The sequence below is a fragment of the Anser cygnoides genome, chromosome 12 (genome assembly GCF_040182565.1).
Source record: "Anser cygnoides isolate HZ-2024a breed goose chromosome 12, Taihu_goose_T2T_genome, whole genome shotgun sequence".
In the NCBI taxonomy this organism is placed as follows: domain Eukaryota; kingdom Metazoa; phylum Chordata; class Aves; order Anseriformes; family Anatidae; genus Anser; species Anser cygnoides.
Window position 1 is genome coordinate 20,087,613 of NC_089884.1, and position 25,829 is coordinate 20,113,441.

At 38.4% G+C, this 25,829-nt stretch overlaps 1 protein-coding gene across 29 annotated transcripts in view; it reads left to right on the plus strand.

Annotated features, from left to right (window-relative positions):
• LOC106039565 (uncharacterized) overlaps positions 1-25,829 on the plus strand; it is a 506,901-nt gene that overhangs the window by 361,988 nt on the left and 119,084 nt on the right. Inside the window, exons 4-6 of one of the 29 annotated variants that reach the window (XR_010834564.1) lie at positions 2,967-3,162; positions 5,789-5,955; positions 6,528-6,605. The exons of the other annotated variants lie outside the window; for them this stretch is intronic. The gene's annotated coding sequence lies outside the window, so the exon portion shown is untranslated. The remainder of the gene's footprint in view (positions 1-2,966; positions 3,163-5,788; positions 5,956-6,527; positions 6,606-25,829) is intronic. 29 annotated transcript variants of the gene reach the window in all.

A 25,829-nucleotide genomic window follows, 5' to 3' on the forward strand; every position in this document is an offset into this window, starting at 1 on the left:
GCTGGGGGAAAGTGCTGCTGTGCACGGGGGTTGTTGCAGCAGCTGGCAGCAGTGGCACCGGTGTCTGCTCCGTCCTGGCTGTTCAGTTCGCTTCACTGCTTTTGTTTATTGTAGCTCAAAATAGTCTTACACAGTTTCTGCCATTGCACACTGTGACATAAATTTTGTTTCTGAAATTATTGTGACATGCTAATGAAGCAGAGGACGGTGCAAGTAGATTGAAATATACATGGTGCTTTAATGCAGAGAAGAGGAAACAGATTCAAAGCCATTTTAGAGTTTCTGCATAGACTGATACGTTTCTAAATGATTCTGTCATGCAGACAGGATGATACAGGTTGAAGCTGTTTTTAAATAATAAGTACATGTTCTTTTCTAATGCTGCAGTGAACACAGTAGGAAGCAATACTCTGCCATTAGCCTAAGACCTTCCCGAGAAGCTGTTTCATAGCAGCCTCACTGGCACCTTGGACAGCTATTTTTAAAATAAATGTGAAAACCTTTCAATTGCACTCCGTAAATTCTAGGCCTTAATACTGAGTTAGTGAAACCATTTCTTGCAAATACCTAGCTGTAGAGGAAATGATAAGGTTAAGTGTCTGTTCATGCTAGTTTTACACGGCTTTAATTTTGTTGACTTGTTTAATATTCAGTGGGGATGGATAGTGTCTCTGGGCCATGAAACTGCCATTTAATACGAGCTGGAGTTAAACTTCTGCATTATAGTTCAGGTTTAACCCTGTGTGCTTTGTGTGTGCTATTCCTTCTGTTTTCTATGTGTTTTTGTGTTTTAGACTGGGAGTTCAGGTTGTCTGACAGTTTCTCTCAAGATGAAAAAGATAAGTAAAGGTCTGAATACCTGTATTTTTAATAGCAAGTCCATATTGGTCTAGTCTGTTCCTTGAGAAATTTGAGCTCTTATTTCCATGAGATTGATTAGAAGAATTGAAGTGCTGGAATCATAAACATGAACAGAAACATGAGAATACAAAGCATGCCGTTTAGAGACTCAGAGCAAGCATGATGCACTGCCACAAGAAATTTAGAGTCCAAATGGACAGAAACCAGGGGAGAGTGACAGAAGTGATCAGAAGCCTGGAAAAAAATCATTCGCAAACATTGAGTTTACAGTTCTGTCCCTGTACTTTGCTCTTTTTCTAGTTTCATGAAGCTTTATAAATATGCAAAAGTGATTGCACAGCAAAAGGTTAAATTTCTGTCTCCCTTCTTTAGAGACACAGGAGATAATGTAGGCTTAACAGCAGTGTGCTAGAAAAGATTCCCTGCAGTGGAGAGGAGTAGCTTTGCCCATCTGTAGGGGCAGGCTGGGCACCACAGCAGGATGGCCCCGTATTGTCAGGGGCCTGCATCCTGCTCGCGGGAAGGAAGCACGGGTGGGGAGAATCCACTTCGAGTGCCTGTCGGGGTGGCTGGAGCTTTGGGTGGCAGGGGAAAATCAGAAGGGTATCTGCAGATTTTCACAACATCTGAGGTTTCAATTTAAGACCACAGCTCAGCCTCGCTCTTTAAATACTATGGCAGTAGTACTGTAAATACATGCAGGAATTCCTCACATTTCAACCTGATCTTTTGTTTGCTTGAATAACCTTGTTTCTCTTAAGTAGTGTGAAATGGGGAACTCCCAAATATGAATACACATATGGCTTGTTTGTAATAGTAGTATGTGAAAGTTTGTCTGGTGTGCCTTTAACTAGAGTCACCTTTTAAAGCCTCAGCTTACTCTTTCTGACTTTGCACAATGCAGCTTACTTGCTGTGAATGCATAGGTGGATAGCAGATAGTTTTATGCTGTGATGTTTTTGTTTTGTGGTTGGTTTGTTTTTTCTCCTTTATGAATATTTTGGTTCTTGCATACTTCTCACGGGCAGTACATTAATGGTAGTGCATCATACCCTGAAATGCAGGAAAAGAGGTTAGGGGCTAGAGAGACTAATGAATTAAAATATGTGAGCATACTGTACCTGTGAAAGCCAGTGACAGCAATAAAATATATTTACATAATCAGTAGTAGTACTGATGTATTTTATTGCATGCTAGTATCTATGCTTGTTCATCTGTGATGTAAAATCACGTAAAAATTCACCAACTTGCTTTCTGTCAGCTTGATTTGTTACTTTTTGACTTGAGCTGTGTTGTTGGGGTTGTGGAGCTTGAATTACCGCCTCAAGGACTGCAGACTCAGTATAAGTCATCTTCTAAAATGTGTTAGAAAAGCACTGCATATTGTTCATACAGCATAACTGTTTTAAACCTCTGTCATTCAAAGCTATTGTTTATTTTCTTTGGTGAAAGCCCAAAATATGTTTGGTTTTGTAACGCTCTTTTTTTTGTTGTTGATTACCTTTAAACATGCAAACAAACCTGATGCTATCACATTCATTTTGAAGAGGTGTTGTATGTGATGATAATGCTTTGTATAGTAGATTTTGAATGTATATGTGTTATAAATCAAGGATTTGAGACAGCATTTGCCCAATTCTGCATATTCTATCAACAGAAAAATGACTAAAAAATAAATTTAAGTGACCAAGGAGAAGAAGAAAAACTGAAAAGTGCCAGAAAAGTACTTAGTTATCACAGCCCATTATCATATCAGATCTTTAAATTGAGACCATCAAATGTCACCTTAGTAATGCTAGTGTGTTTAGCAGGGAGATGGGGGAGGAGGTATAGAGCAATTGTTTTGTCCCAGACGTAATTTGTGACAAAAAGTAGGGAAGGGAAACACAAAGAAACTGGGTGGGGATAAGAGCAGGGAAACAAGTAAAGCAGTCATTCTTGTTCCAAAGTTATTTCAGGCTGCTAGGAAGCAGTAATTGATCACCTGTGAACTTATAGAGGTATGAAAAAAGCAGGCTTTCTATAATAGGTAGCTTATGTGTATTGATTATTATGAAGATATTAATATGTATTGAGTAGTTACTTTGTTTACTATCTTTCTCAAGTGAATGCAATTTGCCTGTTCAATAATTGACTAAACCAATGACGCAAGTTGATGGGAAATGTATGAGGTTCCATTAGACCATTTATCATCAGGAGAGAAAAGAATAAGCGTTCAGTGAATAAATAGCAACAAATTAATGACAGCAACCAGACAGCTGCTGTTGTGCTTCTGGTCTTCTCCAGATGTGAGGAAATACCGTAAGTAAGCATTCTTGTTCGTAATTATTCGTGTAAGTATACATTAGTTACAATAACTATCTGCTCTAAAACCTACTATAGTTATTGCCAAAAGTGGAACAAATGTTTCAGAAAGCGAACTTCTGAACTGGAACCAAGGCTAAACTGAATATTTTTGGTCAGACTTTGATCTTGCTTACATCAGTAAAAGCAGCTCCAGTGAAGCTGATGAAGTTAATTTGAGGCTAACTAACACTGGGAATTAGTCATGCAGATGCAGCTGATAATGTTTTATTTTATTCTTGACTTAAGCTAGTCATTATGAAACAAAAGTAGAGAATGAGAAAAGTATTTCTGCATCATATCTGCTTGTATACAAAATGTATTCCTGTGTATAAATACGATTTTTGTTTCTTTGGATTGTCCGTTTCCATGTTCTATATTGTTTCTTGAATTGCCTTCCTGTTAAAAGAGAGAGAGAGCAATAACAGAGCAAGGCATCTAGCATGGGACTCTGGCTATTCCATTTTCTTTAGGAAAAGAGATCTCTCCATTCTCAGTTCTGCTTTTCACTTCCTAACAACATGCTGTCATAACACTTGGACAAGTGATATCTGCATCAGTGTCAGTAGTATTGGTTTTAGTCAGCCCTGGGATCCGGAGGTCACATCCTTGCTTTCTGAGAAGCTGTTACTCTGCTGATGTCAAAATACCAGTCACGGCTGTGTGAGGCACAGAGCATCTAGCCCTGCCTGGTGGTGTCCAGACAACTGTGGTTTGTGCAGTTTGGGCTTTGGATTGAAGGCTAGAGCTGCCTCTTGTTGACCTCTGACAGGGCTTTTGGTTTTTTACTTCCTGGCTGTAATATTAAAGGTTTCCACAATCTGTGGATTTAATGCAGGGGATAGAAAATCAACACATGGTTTTTACACTACTGTCCGGTGCCATTGCAGTCTATGAATGGAAATAAAAGAATTTAAGTATTTCTTAATCTTTCTACTCTCTACATTAACAGCAGAGAAAATAAGGACAATCTGTAATTTTAATTTTGGATTAATTTGTTCTTTCAGACCTTATATCAATGTGTTCACTGTTTTTTTTTTTTTTTTTTCCAAGCTCTGTGCTTATATTGCTAAACTACTCTCAATTCTTGCGGCTAATATGCATGACCCCCTCCCAGTGTGGAAAAACAGCTTGCATTGGATGTGAACTTTTTCCACCTGTGTTAGCATTCCACTGTTTGGCACTCTATGAGAAAAAGAGAATTTAGCCCTGTTGTGCAGCTGGGGCAGCAATTGCTTCTAAAGGTGCTGTGAAAAATGGTGGTTGTCATAAGGGATTTAACCTAGCCCAGAGTGTTTCTTCTTTTCACGTTCTTGGTGGAATTTATTTTCTGCAGGGTATGTAAGCAATGTACTATTTGATATGAAAATGGTTGAGATCCGCCTCAGATCTATTAAGCACGAGTCTTAATTCTTATTTTTTGTTGTTTTTAAACTTAGAACTTGCAAGGTTTTGGAGGTGTTGTCTGAATATTTCAGTTAACTGGTGTGACTGTTGGCAACTGCCTGTGTTGGTTTTTATTTCAAGTCTTTTGAACTTTGCTTTTCATCGCGTTGTGTTGGCCTGCCCTTCTGAGAGACTTCAGTGCTGGTTGCCACAATGTTTCTTGGCATGTGGCAGAAATCAGAGCATACTTGTTTCAAGTACAAAGTACTTGTTTCATGGAGAAGTGAGGAGATTGCAAATCAAACTCCTTGTATGTGAATGGTTTAATAAAATAAAATTGTTATACATTCTCCTGGAGTAACTTTCCCTTGCCGATGCTGTCCATGAACTTCTTTGCCCACATCACAGGTAGTCTGTGGCTCTGGAAAACTTAATGTGCTAGGATAACACAAACTGTGTTCAGTTACTTGTAAGTGTCATGATTTTTCTAGGCTCTTGCCTAACCAAGGTGCAATTATCTGAGATAAATTCAGATGCATGATTTTTATTTCTTGAATATATTTTGTGCATGTATGTGCATTCACATCTATACAGTTACATGCAAAATACCTGTCCTTTTCCAGAGACTGCAAAAATCATTGAGAATATTCTCATATTGCACATATTCAGTGCTAACAATGAGAGTGAGTCAGTAAGCTTGATGTTTTTGTGTTCAAGATAAGAAAGGATGATTATCCGAGATGGTGGTGGTTAGGCTGAGTAGTGATAGGTTTGATTCTTGAAGTTTGAATGTCAAAATGACTCAGCGAAGGCCAAAACTGAACATAGCTGGGAAAGCAAGGGTGCAAAGTATTGGTATGGAAATAGAAAAGATAATCTTATAAAGACTTGGCTAAAACCTATTTCTGCATGAGAGAGAGAGACCAGGCGATAATGCAGTATGCAGCACTTTTCCTGTCTGCCAGCTCATTTTAATTTGTCTCTAAGACTTAATTTTATTTGAATTACTACTATAGATGTAAGCTTACAATTTTGTGTTTTTTTTTTGGTTTTGTTTGAATGAATACATGAATATGTGGGTTCTTCAATAGCAGAGAACCATTCTAAAAACAAATGCCTTAGATTGATGCTTAAGATATGTGAGAGTGTTTTTGCATGCTTTCCTTTTTTTTTTTTCTGTCCTCTCTTTGTTCTTTAGCTTAGGTATCCTTAGAAAAGCTACTGCAGTTTCTACAATCAAATCATTGCATTGAAGATGATGTTGGTAGTGTTTGATTGTTGCAGAATCTTGAGCATGTTCTTTTTGATGAAACTCTCATTGCACTTTGCGTCTGGGTTTCCTGCATCAGATGTCATCTTCATCAGGTATGAGTTCTCATTCCAGCATCTCTGACAACAAGCAAATGAACAGAGAACTGAAGATTAACACAGAAGTCTGAAGTGAATTGCATCATTGCAGCCACACCACCTGTAAGCTTGGGTATTCGGCTGACAGTTGAATTGTTTCCTGAAATGTTTCCCAGTAATCATGTAATATGAAGCCTGAAGTGCTTGTCGTGCCTGAAATCAGGGGCAATAACCTGGTGTCATTTTTTAACAAGCTGTTACCTAATGCGGTCTTGAAAATGTCTAGCTATGGAAACCTCCCAGCCCATCTATTCTGATGCTTCACTATCCTTGAATTTTCTTTATGCAGAACTAAACTCATACAAAGATGACTTAAGTTTTCATCTGCCAGTAGTAGTAGTCTTAAAAAACAATTCCTTCCCTTCTTTCTTACAGCAATCTTTTATGTATTTGAAGCATAATACTCTGTTCCACTCTGAGCGTCCAGCTCTTTAGCTTTTTCCTTGTTTTGTTTAATCAGTCTGCTCATTTCATTGTTGTGTTCTGGACATTTTTGAGTTGGTCCCTGTCATTTTAACCTTTTTTTCCAGAAACTGGGCTTTGAGTTGACTGTTCCTTTATAGAGGTCACTTCTATGGGTAGTTGGAAGAACAGTAACTGCAGGACAGGTATGTTCCTGAGACTTTGAGTTACTCCTGTTGTGAACATTATTACTGTGGTACAAAGGTACCTTTGTATTACTTTGCTACTAATTTGATTTCTTCAAGTTTTCACTGGTTTTGTTTCTGTTTTGTTTTGTTGTTTTTTTTTTTTTAATCATAAAGATATCTCTATGCATGCATCAAACCCAATATAGTGTAGTAAGACCAAAGATGTATAATTTGATGTGCTTGTTGCTAGTAAGGTGGCCCTTTTGCAAAGAATTTCTTTTTAAGCCACAGTGGGATATTTTATAATAAAACTTCCAACAAGAAGCTCCATTGCATGCGAAGTCCAGTTTTTTTAAAGTGGTAACTAAAGATTGGTTCTTTAAATGCTCAGAATAGCACTCTTGTTACAGTGCCAAAAAACTAATAGAGAGACAAAACGAAACATTGGAGAAACTTCTAAAATATTCATTTTTAGGTCTAATGAGTTCAATACATAGGCAGAGCCAACTTCTGTTTTCAGTGCAGGCTGCAGCTGAAATTTATGAGTGTATTATGCAGAACTTAGTGGTAGAAATGTAGGAAATTACCTTTTTCTGCTAACAACAATGCATTTACTCAGTGCTGCTAAATTGGTACCTTTCCTTTTGAATAATGCTCAAAAGAATTGTGGTTGTCTCTTGGAGAGTTTGTGTGTAAAGAAACCAACTGCAGGTGAGCTGGGTTACAAAGTGAAATATGTTGGCTGATGTCATTCATGTGGACCAGTACTTTCTGGAAACCAAGGAGTGCACAAATGTTCCTTGAAATGGTACACAGCAGAGAGACAGACTTTTGGCAGCGAAACAAAGAGATATTAAAAGGAATTATTGTACCTGAGGTGTGGGAATTTATGGCATCCCTTTGTACAGGCAATCTAAATGTTAATTGGTACCTATACCAGTTTCCATTTTGAGGATCTTTGAGCTTACTGCTAACTTTTCTTTACTTGCTTTGCAGTTTTAGTGACTTTCGGTTTATGATGAAATATCTTGAATGTGAAGTTCCAAACTATCTTATTATGGAAGAGTCTCTTAAAGAACAAAAGCAGTGAACTTATCAAACTAACCACTAAACCTAGTGTAAACATACAGTCTAATGTTATCTATCACTTAGATATTACAAAAAATAGTCATTTGTCCAAAGCTCTCAGGTGCACTGGCTAATTTTAACACACAAATGGAATTCCACAAGTTTGGAGCCTTTGGGATTATTCCTCCCCCCGTTCATTTCTTAATTGCTGTTAGTTTCTTTCAGAGTGCCTATGCAGAGGGTAGCTGCTGCCCTGTGAGTGTGATGCAGCCTCATAGGCCCTGTCTCTGGGAGGCAGTGGCTGGCCCCAGACCAGCAGGTAGAGCCAGTGCACGTGGCAGAGACTGCCCAGCAGGCCCTGGGGTGATGTAGCACAGTATTGCAGGGGAAGGCAGCAGAATAAACAAATAGTGATGAAGTACAGGGCAAGGATGTTAAGGGTAGTCAGTTGTTGATAAAGAAATGTTCTAAGAACTTCTCTCTTTCAAATCCCACATTAAAATTGGGGATGATTGCATTACCCATGCATTAGGGTGCTGCAGTATTTGAAATAAGAGACAATCATAGGTGTTTGGCTTGCAAACAAAGAGAGAAACCCTCTTGGAGGTGTTGTTGGAAGGGAAGTTAAACAGGTTGGAGATGTGAGGGGCCTAGACAGCTGCTTGTGTCTGAGACTCAATTTACGGACAGCAGGTGATGAATTTGGTGAATAAGGAAGCTATGAGAGATACAGTAACCATGCTGAGGCTTAGCGTAAGGGTTTATACTGGATGAAGAGGCAGACATAGTACCTAGATTTGGGGTGAGAAGGGTGTGAGATTTGGGAGGGACTGCAGAAGGAGAAGTGGAAGCCAGTTCCTCGAAACAGGATCCTCTTTTTTTTTTACTTTTTTTTTGTAACTGTTTATATCAAAATGGCAGGAAGGAAAAAGGAGAATGAGAGCTTCGCATGCATGCTTTCTCAAAATGGAAGTCTTTCCACCAGGGTTTCTTCTGTTCTTTAAGCTGTGAACCTGAGTGAATATAACTTATTCTCGTCATATACAGAGGCATAAGTTTTGGTTTCCTTTCTACCTGCTTAAATCAAATTTTCTTCTTTTCTCTTGCTATGCAAATAGGAAAGGGAGTAGCATTTAACATGCAATACAGTGTGTGCAAGTGTCTTGACTTCAGTCCCAAAGCACTCTTTATAGATATAATTTATGAAATTAGGAATAGTATTACATATTACATTGTATCAGAGTGCGCCAAGTAATAATACTATAAATTGAATTAAGTTATTGATGTTCTGGTATTCAGTAATTTCTGTATGACTAGTAACTTTCTTCAGTGGCCTGTCTCTGCTTTTTGCATGATAATTTGCAAATGAAAGTATAGGGATCTAGTTAAATAAGTTATGCTCCAAATAACTGTCTCCATGCAATTTTTGCTCCCTACTATATTCGGTAGTTACTTATTCAAAAGTATCACAAAACCGTGATCTAATGGAGGGGTCCCTGCCAATGGCAGAGGGTTGGAACGAGATAAGTATTAAGGTCCCTCCCAACCCAAACTATTCCGTGATTCTGTAAATTCTTAAGAAGGGGAGATTCTTCCAAACATGGGATACCCCTGTAAACTCTTAAACTTTGTAAGTTTTGAGATCAGTAACAATTCTGTCTGGAAAACTGCGATAAGTTTTTGACAAAAAAAAATAAAAAAAAAAAATTACTATGAAGTAAAAATGTCTACAAACATTATTTGAATGCACCTTCTTCCAAAATAATTTTGAAAGGGGTGTTATAATAGGTTGATTTGCTTAAAAGTACACTTTAAAATATTATGTTGAAAAATGTAATGATATCGCAATGAATAGCCAAGTGGGTCACCTTATATTAAACCCTGATGGACACTGTGAAAGTACTAACCAATATTAATTCTTATTTTGATCAGATTCATTTAAAAAAAAAAAAAGTTGAACTTTAGAAGGGAAAAAAAATTCTAAGATTCAACAGCTTTTCTAAACTTTTCATATTTAGTTACTACTTCATGTGGGTTAAAGCTGCTTCCTTTAATAAGAAAATAGTGATAGCTAAGTGTCCCACATAAAGCAATGGCATAAAGATGGTTTACAGGGCTTTTCAGCTGTATGTCTGACAAGTAGAAGAGAATTGGTCTTGAGAGTTTTGATATTTGAGAGAGAAATGTTTTGTTTTAAAAAAAGGATTTCTTGCAAGACTAGAAAAGGATCAGAACAGCAACCACTTTCACTTTTCAGACATGCTGGATTAACTCTGTTTTTAAAGGTAAATTTATTTAGTTATCAGATGCACAGAAAGTGATGCCTGCAGCAGCTTGTGTGTGTTCTCTGCACTCCTCTGGGAGTGCACATCCATCCTTACAGACCTGAGACAAAAGTGCAGGTTTATAAAATTGAAGCTTTTAAGGGCTTAAATGACAGCAGAAAGTGCCAACTGAAAAAGACCCTTAAAAACAGTAACAGCCATTTTGATTAGATACTTGTTTCAGACATTTGATTTGGTTATTACACATGGCTTTTGCAGCAGTCTGCCAAACAGCACTTCACTTTCTCATAACTCTGTAGTTCTCACATCTGCCATATTTGTCCCAATTGCATTATGGTTTCTCCTTGGCCTCACATAATGTGTTTTGCTATTATTTTTGTCTCATTTTAAAATTCATTAAGAGTCTTCTAAAGGTTTTATTTCCCACCACCCCCCACTTATTGCAAGGTATAGTTTTTACTGTAGAACTTTTATTCTGGAATTTTCCACCTCTTGAATTTAGATTTTAATGCAAAGCTAAATTTTGCACAGCCATTTCCTTTATACTCATAGAAATACAGTGAGTCTCAATTAGACATGGTCTACATGTAACTGTACTTCAGGAATGGCAATTAAATATTAAATTCTTCCATTTATCTGATCTGCTTATGCAAATATGGATGCCTTCTACTTGCTTCCAGTTTTCCAGCAAAACAGGCTGCTATCTTTAACATTCTGCACCTGTTTCTTCCAGTGTTAAAAGTTTTTAATCTGTTACTCAAATATGAACAAGTTTTTATATCCATCTGATTGTGGGCTCCCAAAAGTTTAATGCAGAGCTGTTTAAAATGTTTCCCTGGATAAATTTTGCATTGTTAAGGGAAGTTTATGCGGGATAATCACGAGTTGTATACAGCCTCTAAACATCCAGCTGTCTGTGGATGCGCTTCTGCACCTACATGATCTTATGAAGAATTTTCCTGTGGTTGTCTCAGTCCTTCTTTTGGGTAGATTTGAGGAGCTAGAAAAAATGCATGGCATTCTTCTGACAGTGTTCTCAGGTGCTATGGTGACATCTTTTCATGTTGGAAATATCAGCTACCCTGGTCCACTGGACCCCTTGGACCTGAGGACTAGAATAAGGGTTTTGTGGTTTGTCTCCATTCCTGATGAGGCCCTTTTTTTTTTCCCTGGCATGTTAAGAAACCACAGGAAGTGCAGCCACCCTAAGGGAAGGATTTTTGTTGTTACTTAGATTTGCTGCGTATGACACAGACCTTTTAACAGTTAGAGGAACTCACTCAGTCGAGGGCTCGTAGCTCCTACTCATTTGTGAAATCCTGCCCAGAGCACTGTACAGGGACATGTCTATAGCTCCTTAAAACAAAAGAGGAAAAAAAAAAATAACCAAAGAAGTTCTCTAGAAAAGAGGATGGAGCAGTACTTCAAGATGAACCAATAACTCTAAGCTCAATTTTTATATTTATTTTTTGTGGGAAATGTAAGAGGAGACAATTTTTCTATATGCTGCCAAACTGTCCAAAAATAGACTTTCAGGGAAGTATATTTAACCTGAATCAGAAGTTGCAGTGTTTGTGTAGGCCTGTAAATTGCAGAAGTAATCTTTGAACTGCCTTCAGATGTTCTGAGTGGTGTGGGGTCAGAAAGGCAGACATGACATCTACAGGGATATTTTTGTCTAGTGTAGAGGGGGCAAAACAGCATCTGAAAGTACCTAGAAAACACTTCAAACATAGATGTATTGTCAAGCTGCAACAGAACCTGTCATTTTGGTTGGGAGCTTTCTCCATTTTAGAACATGGGGGGAAATGACTATTTCTATTTTGAGCTTTAGCCTTGCACAATTTCAAGTGGCAAAGTTATCAGCCCTTTGAAAACTGTTGTTTCTAATAGTAATACCAACAGGCCTTAAATTATAGGGACACTGCTAGCCTATGCAGTAATACCATTACAACACGTAGGGCTGTCAGACTTAATGCCCCTCTACTGTATCTAGAAGGTAAAAGGCAATGACGAATGAATGTCGTGGTTGGCAATAACAAGTACCCTCAGTCTAAAAGACTGCAAGCCCCCAAAATAACTGCAGGCAGACTAATGGGGACGTTTGCTGAGCTGCAGCACCAGGACCTTGCTGTTCAGGCGTCTAACAGCTTGTCAAAGCTAAAAACAATCACAGAAATAGAATTGAAATATAAAATAGCTAGGATACCTTGCACCCTATTGCAGCAAGGAAAAAGCTGCAGCAGTTAGGCATGCAGTGGGATTTGTCAGCCTTGGGTTTCCTGACCCCACAGAAAGCACTTTGAGGAGGCTGCTGGACATCTTTTGCTCTGCTGACCAAAATGTCAAGGCAGCTGCATCTTGCTTTCCGAAGTGACCAAATGACTGCGGTTTGCTGCATGGGACAGAAATGTCTTAAATGTCTTAATGTGGGAAAACAAAGCCCAGAGTCTTATGTCCATTTCACTTGTCACTTAACATGAGAATGTAACTTTTGTGCAAAGTCAGTGGGGACCTCTGTGTATTGGGTGCAGGGAAGCTGCCACGCGTTCAGCTGATGGAGGCTGTGTAGTGGTTTAGGAACATGTAATGAATTGCTTGGCCATGTAAGCAGCAACCTCAGCTAAAGGTAATTGTTCCAGGGAAGAGTGGTGCATTTCAAAAATCATGTCATAGAAAACATTAAATATTTCCTACTAACCCTACTCTTGTACATTTTAAGCAGCAGGACTTGCAAAACACCTTTAACAGAAACAGTGTTGGAGAATATTAGCCCTTCATGCATCTCTTTTTCTCATTTTTTTCTGCATCTTACTTGGAGAAGTTTGTTAACACTTTCTTTCTTGTATTAGAGACAGGATTAGCTACTGTTGATGCAGTCCAGAAAAATGTGTGTCTAGGGAAAATATTTTATATACAAATGCAGTATTGCTTTTCTCTCTATCCTTAATATACCTCTATGCATACTAATTCACATGAAAAATCATGAAAATAAAAAGGTAAACCAGGTTTTATGATAATACTGGTGCCTTTTCAAGATGATCTTGCATGTCTGTTCTTGCATAAACCACGTACCTGACCTCTCTTTTGCTTCTAGATGCAATAAGAAGTACAAGTAGAAAGAGCAAGGCATTTTTTGATTTTTTTCACAAATGAACACTGTCCAAGATGATCATCTCCATAATACAGGAGAAGTCATCTTTACAAAGATGTTTTTATTTAATCTTTGCATTATTTCCCAATGGAAAAAAAAAAAAAAAAGTACCTGCTATACAGTGACTCATTAATCTATGTTTTAAATGTATATTCAGATTCCAAATTCTATAATAGTACCCTTTGGGAACCCTAACAAACCACTGGAAGAAAGAGCCCAGCTTTCAGCCCGCTTGGTTTTCAAAATCTTATCTGTTCCCTGAGATGATCTGAATCGCTGTTGAGATTTGTTTAATTCTGATCTGTATACAAGCCATGATCTAATAGTAAGCTGGCTCACCCTGCTCCTTTTAGAACTTACTCTTGCCCTGGAAGAACTAATGAACCAAGGTGGATGCAGTAACTGCCCCTACTGATGCTGTTTGGCTACAAAGAGACTGGTGCTTTGTATTTTGCAGGCTTAGATGTTGCATTTAGTGTTAGCCTTCGCATTTAGTTTGTTACTCTCCATCAGTGGTTTCTTGATGGCATGATGAACTATATGTTCTTTAGCAGTTTGGCACTATACAGCTTATGGTAATGATCTTATTAAACCTATCTCAGCTTTATCTGCATCTGGCAGTTCCTATTTCTCTTACATAGTAGGAAAAGTTGCTTAATCCATTGTTCAGTGTTGATAGTATTTTCTATGTTCTTTCTCCTATGTGCTGGATGTTTTTATGTACTGTTTCTGAAATCTAGCTGGTTTGTCATCTAAAGAATTATTTACAGGGATCCTTCTGTGAGTATCCTGTTGCTTGCACATGGGTTCATGATCTTGTACTGCTCCTAAGCCCTTCTCACCTGCAATCCATACTGTACCTTTGGGCTCGTGTGGAGTGGTGTTACTGTGCCGCTGTGTGTGCAATGCTGGTGTGCTACTCAGAGTCTGAGGAGTAAGGGGGGAAAAGCGACTAACAATTTAAAGCTCAGATGTGTGGAGTTAAAGAGAAATATGTAAAACACCGAACAGGTCATGGTGAAGTTGGATTCAGAAAGGAGTTTGTGTGCAAGGGGAAGCAAGGTTTATGCTAGCACTGGAATATGTTTGTTGAAAAATTGCTCGCCTGTTTGAAGAGCTCTTGGATGATTTCCTCTTTGTAGCTTTTTGTAGTGAATAAGCCTGTCACAAATATGTGCATGGCTTCCATAGGCTGAACAAATCCTGTGTTCTGTCTGCTTGGAGCATGCTTCTTCTATTGTTTTGGTTTTTAAAATTATATTTTCAAAGGGTGTAATGTTTAAGGTTGGTGAACGTGCATTTGCTTTGCATTAGAACACTGACAGTATTCTGATAGGCACAAAGGTGGTAGCACCTTTTTTGCATTTTGTAGTGTTTTTTTTTCCTGTTTAATTCTGACACAGTGGAGTGAATAAACATCTATGTTAAAGGCTACCTCTCTTCCAGCTGTCGCCCTGTCCCGTCCCCCCCCCCCAAAAAAAAAAAGCATTAGTTTCCAGTGTAAAAATTGTCCTCTTAATTATGCATTCTTAATGGAATTATGGGAGTACAATGATATAGGCTGTGTAGTAGGTAGAAATAGATCAGGGAAAATACTTTTTCTGATGTATTCAAACTGAAGAGTCTCCTCTAACAAGATTTCCCTCTGAATGCTGGAACCTGAGCTTTGCCAGAAGCCTCAAGACTGACTGGGTGTTGTGTGTAGGACACAGCTTCCGCAAATCCAGTTTCTTCCTTGTAATAAACAAATCTGCATTAGTAAGGACCTCCAAATGAGTGCTCAGAGATCCATGACTCTGCTAATGCTTTGTGAAAATGAAGTAGACTGCTCTAAATAGGATACAGGTGTTCATCCAGAGTGGTGTCAAACTTGGTTATTGAGGGATAATGGACTTCCCAATGTAAATGACAGTGGCACAGGGAACTTGCTTTCCATTTTAAATACAGACGGCATGTAATGTCCCATGCCTGCAAATCAATTAAGTTGGCTATTGTGGTCGAGATTTTCTAGGGCCAAAGTCCACCAATGCAATAACCGTCATGTCTTTGTTAATAAATATCGAATGCTTTTAGTATATAACCCTGGAAAATGGTTCAATTCACAAATGGAAATTTGCATTTGCATTGGATGTAACCAGGGTGAACCAAGATTAATCCACTGTACAGGGAAACATGATTTTGCCACCTGGGTTCCTCATATTAGTGAGGATCTCTTACCTGAGGGGGAAATGCAGGATCAGGCTTGAAGTAAGGTAGACAACAGATAATGTACAGTGCATAAACATCTCATAACAAATCACACAGATGATAGCAATAAAACAGGCTCAATTATTTGTGCTCCAGGCACCGAAAACAGCAAAGTGTATTTCCAACACATGCAGAAAAAAGGGTGCCTAGTAACAAGCCAAAAATACCTATAAATGTTTGCCAGCAATCCTTAATCAACACCGTGGATTGGATCGACCATTCAGTAGGAAGTTAATTTCTCAACATATGTCTGTCTCTCTTTGCTTTCTGGGTAAACATCTTAGGAGCAACATGGTAAAGATGATTTTATTTTGTAAGGCCACAGGTACCTAAGAGTGAGGGATTACAGTAGGATACCATTCCACCTCACACTTTCTCCCCTGTAAAACGAAGGATGTGAAATTTTTTGAGACCTGTGTGCTTTTGGAGTGCTTCTCTTCAAAACGTATCAGTGCTTCCATCTCTGCAGATGTCAAGCTCTCTCTTCCTTTTGAGTTGGCTCTACAATAATTTCAGAAATGACATACTTTTAAGCCTACGCCTTCTAGATCTTCAGCTCCTACATTCAGAACTTGAAATGACATAAAGATGTGTAAGAGGTGTTGAAAAGTATTTTTTTTCCCCCTTTTTCCCTTTCGCTCTCTTTTTTTTTTCTTTTTGTTTGTGGTTTCCAAGGTATGTTATGCCATATTAATACCACATGTAACTTCTGCTGGGAGCTGTAAAAGAAATCACATGAGTTAAAAACAGCAAACATTGACCATTAAGAAACTATAATGTTTGGTAGACCTATGGTTCAGTACATTTAAGCAAAATTGCTGTTGCTATCCTATGCATTCAAAATACTTTAATGATCTTCTGTGAAGCAATTCAGGGTGTTTTTTCCTCTTTCTGCCTTTGGAGTTGAGCAAGACAGCAAATACAGAAGGCAAAAGTTCGGCATGACAGCTTCAAAGAGGATTATATTTACTGTCATTATTAACTATGTGCCTAAAGAAAATACATCATGCTGATAAAGTAAACCCAAAATTCCTTTCTTCTTATGTTCCCCTGAGTTGTACTTTTTTCCTGTCTTATTTAAGGTTAGCCCAAAGTTGGATTTGATTAAGAATGCTTTACAGTAAATAGTGTAGAATGCGTATGATTTATAAATATCTACTTCTCACTTCAAACAACAAAACTGCTAGATTCATGTGTCTGCTGTTTCATTTTTGAGGTGCTATTCTCTCCATTGAGCATCTCCCCATTACTGTTTTTTCGTGTCCCCAGCAGATTATTAAAATGTTGCTAAAATCAGCTTGTCTATGATCAGTGGAAGGGGAGATAGCAGAGAAGTGATTCAAATGTAAATTCTACAAGATAGAATTTGTTTTCAGAAGCTGAATTGCATTCTTTATATAAGTTGTTTTGTTCACACAATACAGAATAGGTGTTGATAAAATAAAGTTAAGTTGTTTTTTCAGGCAGTTAAAAGTATCTGAAGGTATAAAAAATGACAAAGATAGTGCAAGTGCAGATATTGAATTATAATTAAAAAGCAAAAGCTATACCAAAATGTAGTTAAAAATATTTATTTCTATAAACTCCACTATTATTATTATTATTATGAAACCTTGGGGGATTTTTTTTTCCTGGGATAAAAATGATGAGTTGGTATGGTCTATGGAAGAAATTTCACTTAACACACATTTCTTTTCTAGAGAATTGTCTCTGTGGGGTCTGGCCAGCTTGGTGATGTTCTGTATATTATGGTGGGAGGTGTGAAAGTCTTAATTTATAGTCTACTTTTTTAACTTAAAGGGCTTTCCGTGGGCTGCGTGTCTTTTTATGGCACAGAATACCTTGGAGCAGTACCTGTGGCTCCTCAGTTCACTTCTGGTTGTTTAATAACAGCAAACAATAACATTTGTTTAGTGATAGTGAAACAAAGGAACAGGCATTCCTGAGAGGGCCAAGTTCCAATACACTCAGCTGAAGTTGCAGGAAATAAGTAGCAATAAAGTAAGAGTAAAAATGTTCTGGCTAAACAAATACATGCACCGTTTCGCTCTCTTTGGGCTGTTAGAGAGCTTCAAATCCTTAAAGAGCTTAAATGAAAATGGATTAGCGAGGGGCAAGTGTTATGAATAGCTGTTATGGAGAAAAACAAAACAAAAAATCCAGCACCATCTTCCAGTCCTTTATCTCAAACAAAATTCCTACTTGGTTCTTGTGCTATTGGAATATTGTCATGGATGTGTGTGTGGTGGGGGAGCCAGGGCACGCGCCTAGGGGCCTGGAGGGGCAGCGGGTCAGGGCAGGGACTCCTGATGCTGCTTCCTGTAACATGTTGGTGGGGAATGGTTTTACTCAAATTGTCATTAGAGGCAGCTGCAAAATATAGGGAAAATGGAAAATATAAAGGAATTGAGTTTGACAGACCTGTTGTTGCTGATGTCGCGCAGTTGAACTTAAGCACTGTTGGGTTTCCATTGTTTCCATTTCATACAATGAATACGGACTGTCAGCTGAAACAAGAGGAACTCAAAATCACACTGAAAGTTAATCTTTTACAGCCTAAAGAAGTTTCCTGAGCTGACCCTCATCTGTGCTTTTGGAAATGAAGGAATCATTTGGCCAACGCCTGTTCCATTTGCAATTAAACATGCTGGCACCTCTCCAACGAGCCCTCTATCAGCAGGAATATTTAGCAGCGTAGAGGATATCATTTCAATATGCTCATCTAGGCTGCTGCCAGATGGAGTAGGGGGCTGCTTAGTGAAAGCAAATCTGCAAATGTTTTTGTGAGCAGGAAGGAAGCCACTTCAGATATTTGGTGGGTGTGCAGTACAGGGACAATGAAGGGAAGACTGGTTTCTTCATTCTTTTCAGGGGGTTTCTTCATTTCTTTTCTTTTCTGTGCCCTTTTGTTTTCCTCTGTCTTGTTCGTTTTCATCTTAGCTTGAGAAACTACAGAGCTTCGAGACTTTGTCTTTTATTTTGCACCAAACTGAAGTGGCATACAGCAGAACTGCTTGCTCATACCAACAGCTGGGAGGGCTGCTCTGAGCCCAGGAACTTGGGGGGAGAATTGGGGAAAACTACAGTTCTGCACAGCTGTTGTTGGCCCCGTCAGCCTGGTACTGGTTCCAGTAATGCTGCTAGGGAAGGGGAGCCACTGGACTGGTGCAAGCGGTCTGCTACTGCCCTTGTTTCTTGATCTCCATCTCATGGCAGGGCTCAGCATGGTCCTCGCTGCGATGGGCTGGTTCATGAATCAACCTTTCATTTCCTTTCTCCGTGCAGGACTTGCTATGTTGACAGCTGACAATTAGCTTTGATTATTTATGTTTCATAATATTTTGGAGGCTGGATTTGATGCCCTAGGTTTAAAAGTAATGAAGAATTATTCAGGGAACATTATATATTTTACCTTCTTACCACAAGTTTCATCCATGGATTTTTATTTGTGTAAGATTGCCAGACCTTGATCCAGTTTCAGTTAAGCACCCGCTCTTCTTGCAGTAATGAATGTTGTACTGTAAGAGGATTTCAGCTGGACAGATGTAACTTAATGTCTTGCAGCAGGATTTACTGTTTTATAACACTGATTCTAGATTACTGTGTTCTTGGTTGGACTGTGGCAAATGGTACCCACCCTGGGACAGAGGTTAAAGGAATGGTGCTCATGGGGAAAGAGCTTGGACCTATACATATATAGAGACCTTTGCACTAGAAACAAAGCTAATTAAGTTCAACTGTCTAATTAGCTATTATACTCAAAATAGCCTATACTGCGCTTCTGAAATAACAAATTTCCTGCAGTGATCCAAAGCAGGCTGAATCCTATTATGCAGGAGCATAACTTCAGGATCACTGTTAATTAGCCATTGTATTTGCAGCTCTTAATAGTTGTTTATAGTCAAATTTCTGAAATTACCACTATGCAAGTGCCTTTCCAGTACACCTTGCAGAGAAAGATCATTTGGGCAAGGTGAAAACTCCAATCTGTGATTCTCATACGTGATTTTATGAACAAAGCCACCTGTTTGCTGGAGATTTTTTTTTTTTTTTTGGAAGGCGTTATGGTGATTATTACGGTTGCCCAAGATACTTTAATGGAGGAATTCTGGAAGGCTTTGCGTGCCCATCAGGGTGCTGCCCCATCCTGCAGAACATGGTACTCAGTGTGACCACCAGTCCTACACAGTCACACGCTGTGGGACCTCAGCGCTCCCCTGTGAGAAGGCACACTCACAGCATGGTGTGAAGGGGATAGTCTTGCATCATTTAATAAGAAATTAATTCCTGGCTATAAATTATTTTAATCACCGTAGAGAATTATAACCCTATTAATGCTAAAGAAAGCCAATGTTCAGAAAACCTGTAAAAACAGGCTCATTCACGAAATCCTTTGAGTATTTCTTGTGTTGGCTAATGTAATGTGTTTCATTACCATAGAATCCTGTTGCCTGACTTTTTTTTTTTTTTTTTTTTTTTTAGTTAGGGCTGTTTCATTACTTTTAGCTTGATAGAATCATCTTAGTAGGGGTTGAGCCCTACAGGGTGTGTAGCTGGCAGGTAGCAGCTTCCTCATCTTTTAATTCTCAACTTTTATTGTTGCATATCAGCCTTGATTTGGCAGTTCTTTTGTTGTTGGGTTTCCTGGAACAGCTGCTGTTTGATTTAACTCTGCATTTCAGCAATATGATGTCTTGCTGGAAAATTAAGCACAGGGTATATGGAAAAAAATTCCCAAGAAAAACATAGTTTTCTGTTTCAGCAATAGATTTTTGACTACTATTGTGAATGCCTACCTTTATTATACTCTATCATTTTTTTTGTGTGGTAGTGGTTTTCCTTTTCATGTTTTGGTTTGTTTTTCCTCTCCCTACTTGCCACTCTCAGATTGGAAAAAGTTGGCAGTGGAGTTGAATTGTGTTATTCTTTTGTTCTTAGTTCTTAAAGACTTTTAACTTCTTTAAAATTCTTATGCATTTGTGACTGTGCATGTCTGAAGAGTACTGCTGCAAATTAATTTCCTTATCTAGTTCTTTTTTATTTCCTCCTGAATGCTTGTGGGGAATAAAATCAAATGCATACAACATGCACCAAATGGGATCGCCTCTTCCTTTAAGGTCTGGTTATCGTAGACGTTTGCTCTTGCTGAGCAGAAAAATAATGTTAACAGCTGCTTAATCTAGTTAGAAATGCATCTTGCTGTGTATTAAAAATGACTTCTACTTATCTTTTCTAGTGGCATAATTTGTAAAATCACATTTATAAAGCCAAGACAGCCTAAATGTTCATTCTTTTTGTGTAGTTAACATAAAGAGGTTGAACATTTCAAAGGTCTTTCAGCATATGGCAATTAAAATAGACACCTAGGAAACTATCAGTGCCCTTTTAGGCACTGAAGTACTTCTAGAAATCTTGTCTAAAGGGCTTATAGTGGTGCTAGATTATTTCAATTAAAAAAAAAAATCATTCTGCTTCTTTTTAAATGGCATTTGCTATTTCTAGAAACCATTAAATGTTCAGATTGAGGACCCACCCTTTATAAATTAATACAGCAAAGTAATTAAATTTGGTAATCTTGTTAAAGCTTTTAATGGGATTGATCATTTCAGATTTTTTTTCTGGTTATTGGGATTTCTTAACAAAGAAGTCACAATTGGATTATTACTGCTGATTTCCAGTTGCGGTTTGTTTTCAGCTACCATGCAAGATGGTCTTTGCAGGACATTGATTTATTTCTGTTGAGGACGGGACCAATATGCAATTCCCTAAGGAGATGAGAAGCCCAGTTTTAGTGTTATCCTCCAGACTGTTAGCCACTATTTCTACTGTTTTTTTGCTAAGGCTGGTTACAAACTGAGATCAAATACTTACTTTAAAATTGCTTATTTATTAAAGTGAAAAGTTAAAAAGCAGTCAATTTCAACTCGACATTTTGGAAAAAAAAATTAGCAGCATGGCATACTTTCAAAGAGAACGAAGTTGTTCAGATGTACCTGGTTTGAGTCTTCAGTAAAAAACACTTCTAGGGTTTCAGCAATATGTGGTTTCTGGGAAATAAATAAAATCCTTATTTTCATTTTGTTTCAATTTATAAACTGTTAGGGTTGTACTATTGTAATATAAAACTGTAGTGTTCCTATAAAATTGCTTTGCAGGGCTGAACTTATTTTTACAGAACTTTGCTCATTGTTTACAATTAAAAACAAGATATAAAGAGGCAATAATAATACTGAACAATTCTATTTATTATAGCAATAAGTTGGATATATGTATTTTGTGTGTATACATATATTTTTTGGACTGCTGCCTTATTTCTGTGTTGCCTTTGTAAAGGGTTGGATAGTTACTGGTTGAACCTTTTGCTACTGGAATAGCTTCCTTTATTAAAATGGACAGGGATGGTAAATGTGAAGGTAAGGAAGGGATAATGCATTATAAATCATTGCTTTCTGAGTTAGAAATAAGATGTATACCGGTTTTCCTGTCACACCTTACACTTTTGGTTAATATACCAGTCAGAACCAGGACTTACACAGTAGGGTTGTGTCCTGCTTAGGAGGTAGAGGTGGACTCGTCTGCCTCCTGCGTAGCTCCTGCCACGTGCTCTCTGCTTGTGTATGCTCTGAGAGGGCCAAAGGGCCACAAGGCTCGTCTGACCCCCCACCGACTATTAACGCTGTTAATAGGCTCGAAGTGGTGGCCAAGGCAAATTCTCCTGGTTTTATAAACATGGTGATTTTAATGTAAATTAGGGAACACTTTGTTTTCTTGTACTAGACTGGTCAAAAGATGAATTACTTTTTGCATCAGAATGTTTTCTGCAGATATCATGCCTCCTGCTGTTAGTTTCTGCTCTAACATACACCAAAATCACATACCTATTTTTATTGCAAGTACATTTTGTCCACCGAAATTGGAATTCATTGAAATAGTATTTTTAAGTATTTATTTTCCATCATAAAAAATCAAAACCATCTTTCTTGCAGTGTGGCCTTTGTTTCAAATAACTTTCTCTAAATGCTATGTCCATGTTGAGTAAGTACACAGAAAAGGCGTGGGAGCTGCATTTCCACTGGGTTATCTCCTGCTGTGAACAAGCTCTCACTGCTTTCCTTTGCCCACCCGGGGCAGCTGTTGGGTTTGCAGGTGTCATGGTGAAAGTAAAGATTTGCCCCTTAAATTTTACTAGTATTTTTCTTTCTAGATGTGTTTTAAAAAATAGTTCTAATAGTCTTTTCTGTTGTCTCTAACTGTATGTCAGCTATTGGATTTAGAGGTGCTTTCCAAGGGTACATTAAGGTTATGTTTAAATGTGAAATGAAGTTTTTATTAAACATAGGGTGTAAACACCATGGTGCTGGTCTTCAGGTGATCAAAACCATTGGGTTTAACTGACATACACAATTACGGTGGTTGTAATGATAAACTTCTTCTCATTTATCTAGGTTGTCATTATCTCTGTTACTACAGATAAAGCTAGGTAGAGAAAACATTGCTCGAGAACTTTTGAAAGATGCATTAACTGGAGAGCCAGTCTAATTCACCTTTAGTTCATCCAGTTCTGTCTGTATTTCTGCATTCCACTGAATTTAGGTAGGGATTTGTCAAGCTCTTCAAGTTTATACTTAATCATTTTCTCTTTCTGAGCTGTTTGACAACTTAGTGTGTGCAGGAGATACAGTTGTAATCAAAAATGTAAGTTTCCTTTTGAACATGAAAAGCTACATCTTTGCCTAGTTTCCTGTCTTGTGAAGTTGTTTTCCATTGTGTGCATATTTTCTGCTTTCATTATTTGTTTCTAGGCATTAAATAATTCTATTTATTTTTATCTAACTTTAGATAGTCAAGTCTGTGATACAAAAAAATTAAATCAACCAACAAGAGTTGCTGCAGGTTGTTTAAAAAATATATATTTTATATTGTTTATTTAAAATGTAATTCATATGTGAAGCATTGATTTTGTATTCAGAAAAACTTTTGGCAGCAACTGAAATGTCCAAGTTACCTGAAAGTTATCTAATACATCGTTTGACTGCTTGATGTAAAATTTGGTCCAGACCATTCCGCACGTGAAAAAGACAAAACTGGAAAACATGTTTTAAAAAGAGCCTTCCTTCTCTCTGCATCTGCAGGATTGTTGTATGCCTAAAGGAAGACTACCTACCAGCGTAAGGTCAGGTTAACACGATACAAACCATGGCTCTCCCTGCTTTGCTATGCCTAGAACAGGCCCCTCAGAAGGTACTTTCAAGCCACAGACAGTGCTTGGTCTTGTGCCAGCCTCCCTGTACCTGCCTCCAGCCCCAGCTCAGCCGAAGCCATGGGGTAGGTGGGTGCCTCCTGGCAGCTAGGGACAAATCTGCATTTGCCGTCGTGTCTGTCTGTCTGGCCTGGCCTCTCCTGGGAGTCCACGGGGAAGACGTGCTCAGTGCAACTGTGGTGCTTTTCAACAATGTTTGCTTTCCGATACAGATATGTACTGTGAGCACTCATATTGACACAAAGTAGTAATTAATGTCAGGCTGAAATTTTTCACTTGTTCTTTACATTTAAAATGTGTCTCCAGAAATAAATGCCATGGGACTATTCGAGACCTTTGTGAATGTTCCCTGTTATAGACACCATTTATTTTGCTCTCACTGCTGGAAGATTTATAGTAAGAAATCATTGTGTAAAGATTGATAGACCCCATCAGAAACAATTGCAGAGGATTCAAGGCAGCTGATTTGCAAGGAAGCCTGGAAGTTGGTACCCACGAAATACCTTTGTGGAGAATACCAAACCAGTGAGGACAGAAAGTTCTGGCGGTGACCGCCTGTCTTCTGGAGCATCATCTTCTGGAGCATCACGCAGGAGGCAATCAGATGCCAGTGAGAATCCTGGCTGTCTTCCTTCTGTGTTCAGTGACTCAGGGCAGAGGAGAAAGCTCCACCCCTGCCCTTTCAACATTTAGTCTGCAAAGCAAAGGAACTGCCATGGGCACTTATCTGCCCCCTGTTAATACACACAGTCCTGGAAATGTATCGGCGATGCATCTTGCTGGCACCCGCTGTGTTTTTACAGAAAAGGCTGATGTGTATTTCCCTTGCTTATCTAAGGTTCACCATGGTCAGTGATAGAAAGGGGAAAAGTGCCAGCGACTCCCCAGCACATAGATATTGGAGAGCTCTCACTGAAATTGTGGAAGTAAATTCACAGTGTTTCTGATGTCTGAGCATTTCCTTGTACGGAAAAGGTCAGTTTTAATTTCAGGGACATCTGCTTAATCACTCTTCTATTATCTCAAAATTCTCAGTGAACTATTTTCAATACCATCACCATGATTTAAAGCTCTGGTAAAAGACTAGGAGTTACTAGACTGACATTTAAATTGATCTTAGCTTTACTAATTACCAATCTTATTCCTGTGGATGAAAAATATATTAGACTGTGTGTTTATTTCCTTTTTTTAAGAAGCAATGCTAAATACTACCTGGGGGGAAAAAAAATCATGATTTGACAACAAATGGAGTAAAAAGGACACAAATTCCTGCAAGGTTCCTCCATGCCAGCTGATTTTCATGCAACTCTGTAGACTTCAGAAGGCTGAAAGGTGGCAGGAAGGACAGTCTTGTGGTAAGAATTAGGATGCAGCCTCTTATTCTTCAACACCCACTGTGCTCAAGGAATAGGATCTTAGTGCCTGCAAAACTAAAAGGGCAGCCAAAATGAAACAATATTGCTGGTAATTTCTTTTAAGTGAAACAATTTCTTAAAATGTTTGGCTTCTGAGTGCATTAAAGCAGCTGCACTTGCCTGAGGAATGCATTTTGGAATAACTATAGTTTATCTACTTATAACGGAATTTCCTAACTTCTGAAGTGTTCAAAAATGACTGTGCTACTCTAAGTCTAATAAAGACTTAGGTGTCTGATATGGAAAGTTCTCAATGTCAAACTGTGAGCTAATACTGGTCACTTTAGAAATCAGATAATGGGCTTCCTTCAGTTTTCTGAAGAGGCCAAAAAATATTTTGGGCTTGAGGTACCATCCCTTCCTTGTACAAGAGATAGAGGTACAGTTTCTTTAGTGGTAGTATAACAGGATGCCTGTGCCTATGAGAAGTAACAAGATTAAGTATTAGTATGTTACGTATTTGTTCATGTTGCTTTGAACTGCATCTCATTTCCCTCCTGAATCTGCCTTTAGGATGCCTTTAGGATGCTTTGGGGGCTTCTGCATGGGAAGAGGGGTGCTGCAGGGATCCTGGAGGCGTCCTTCATACAGGAAGGCGTTTGTCCTCAATTGCCATTGATTAATCATCGAGTATGTTTGTGTGCTGAGAACAGCCTCTAGGTTAGCTGTGAACAGCTCAGAGCATTACTTGCTTTTGTTTTCATCACATACGTAATACATAGCTGGCTTCAAGTCCAGTTTTGAAATGCAAAATGAATATAAACCATTCCTCAAGAACATTAATGAATCAGTGTAGCACTGCTTAGCATTCAC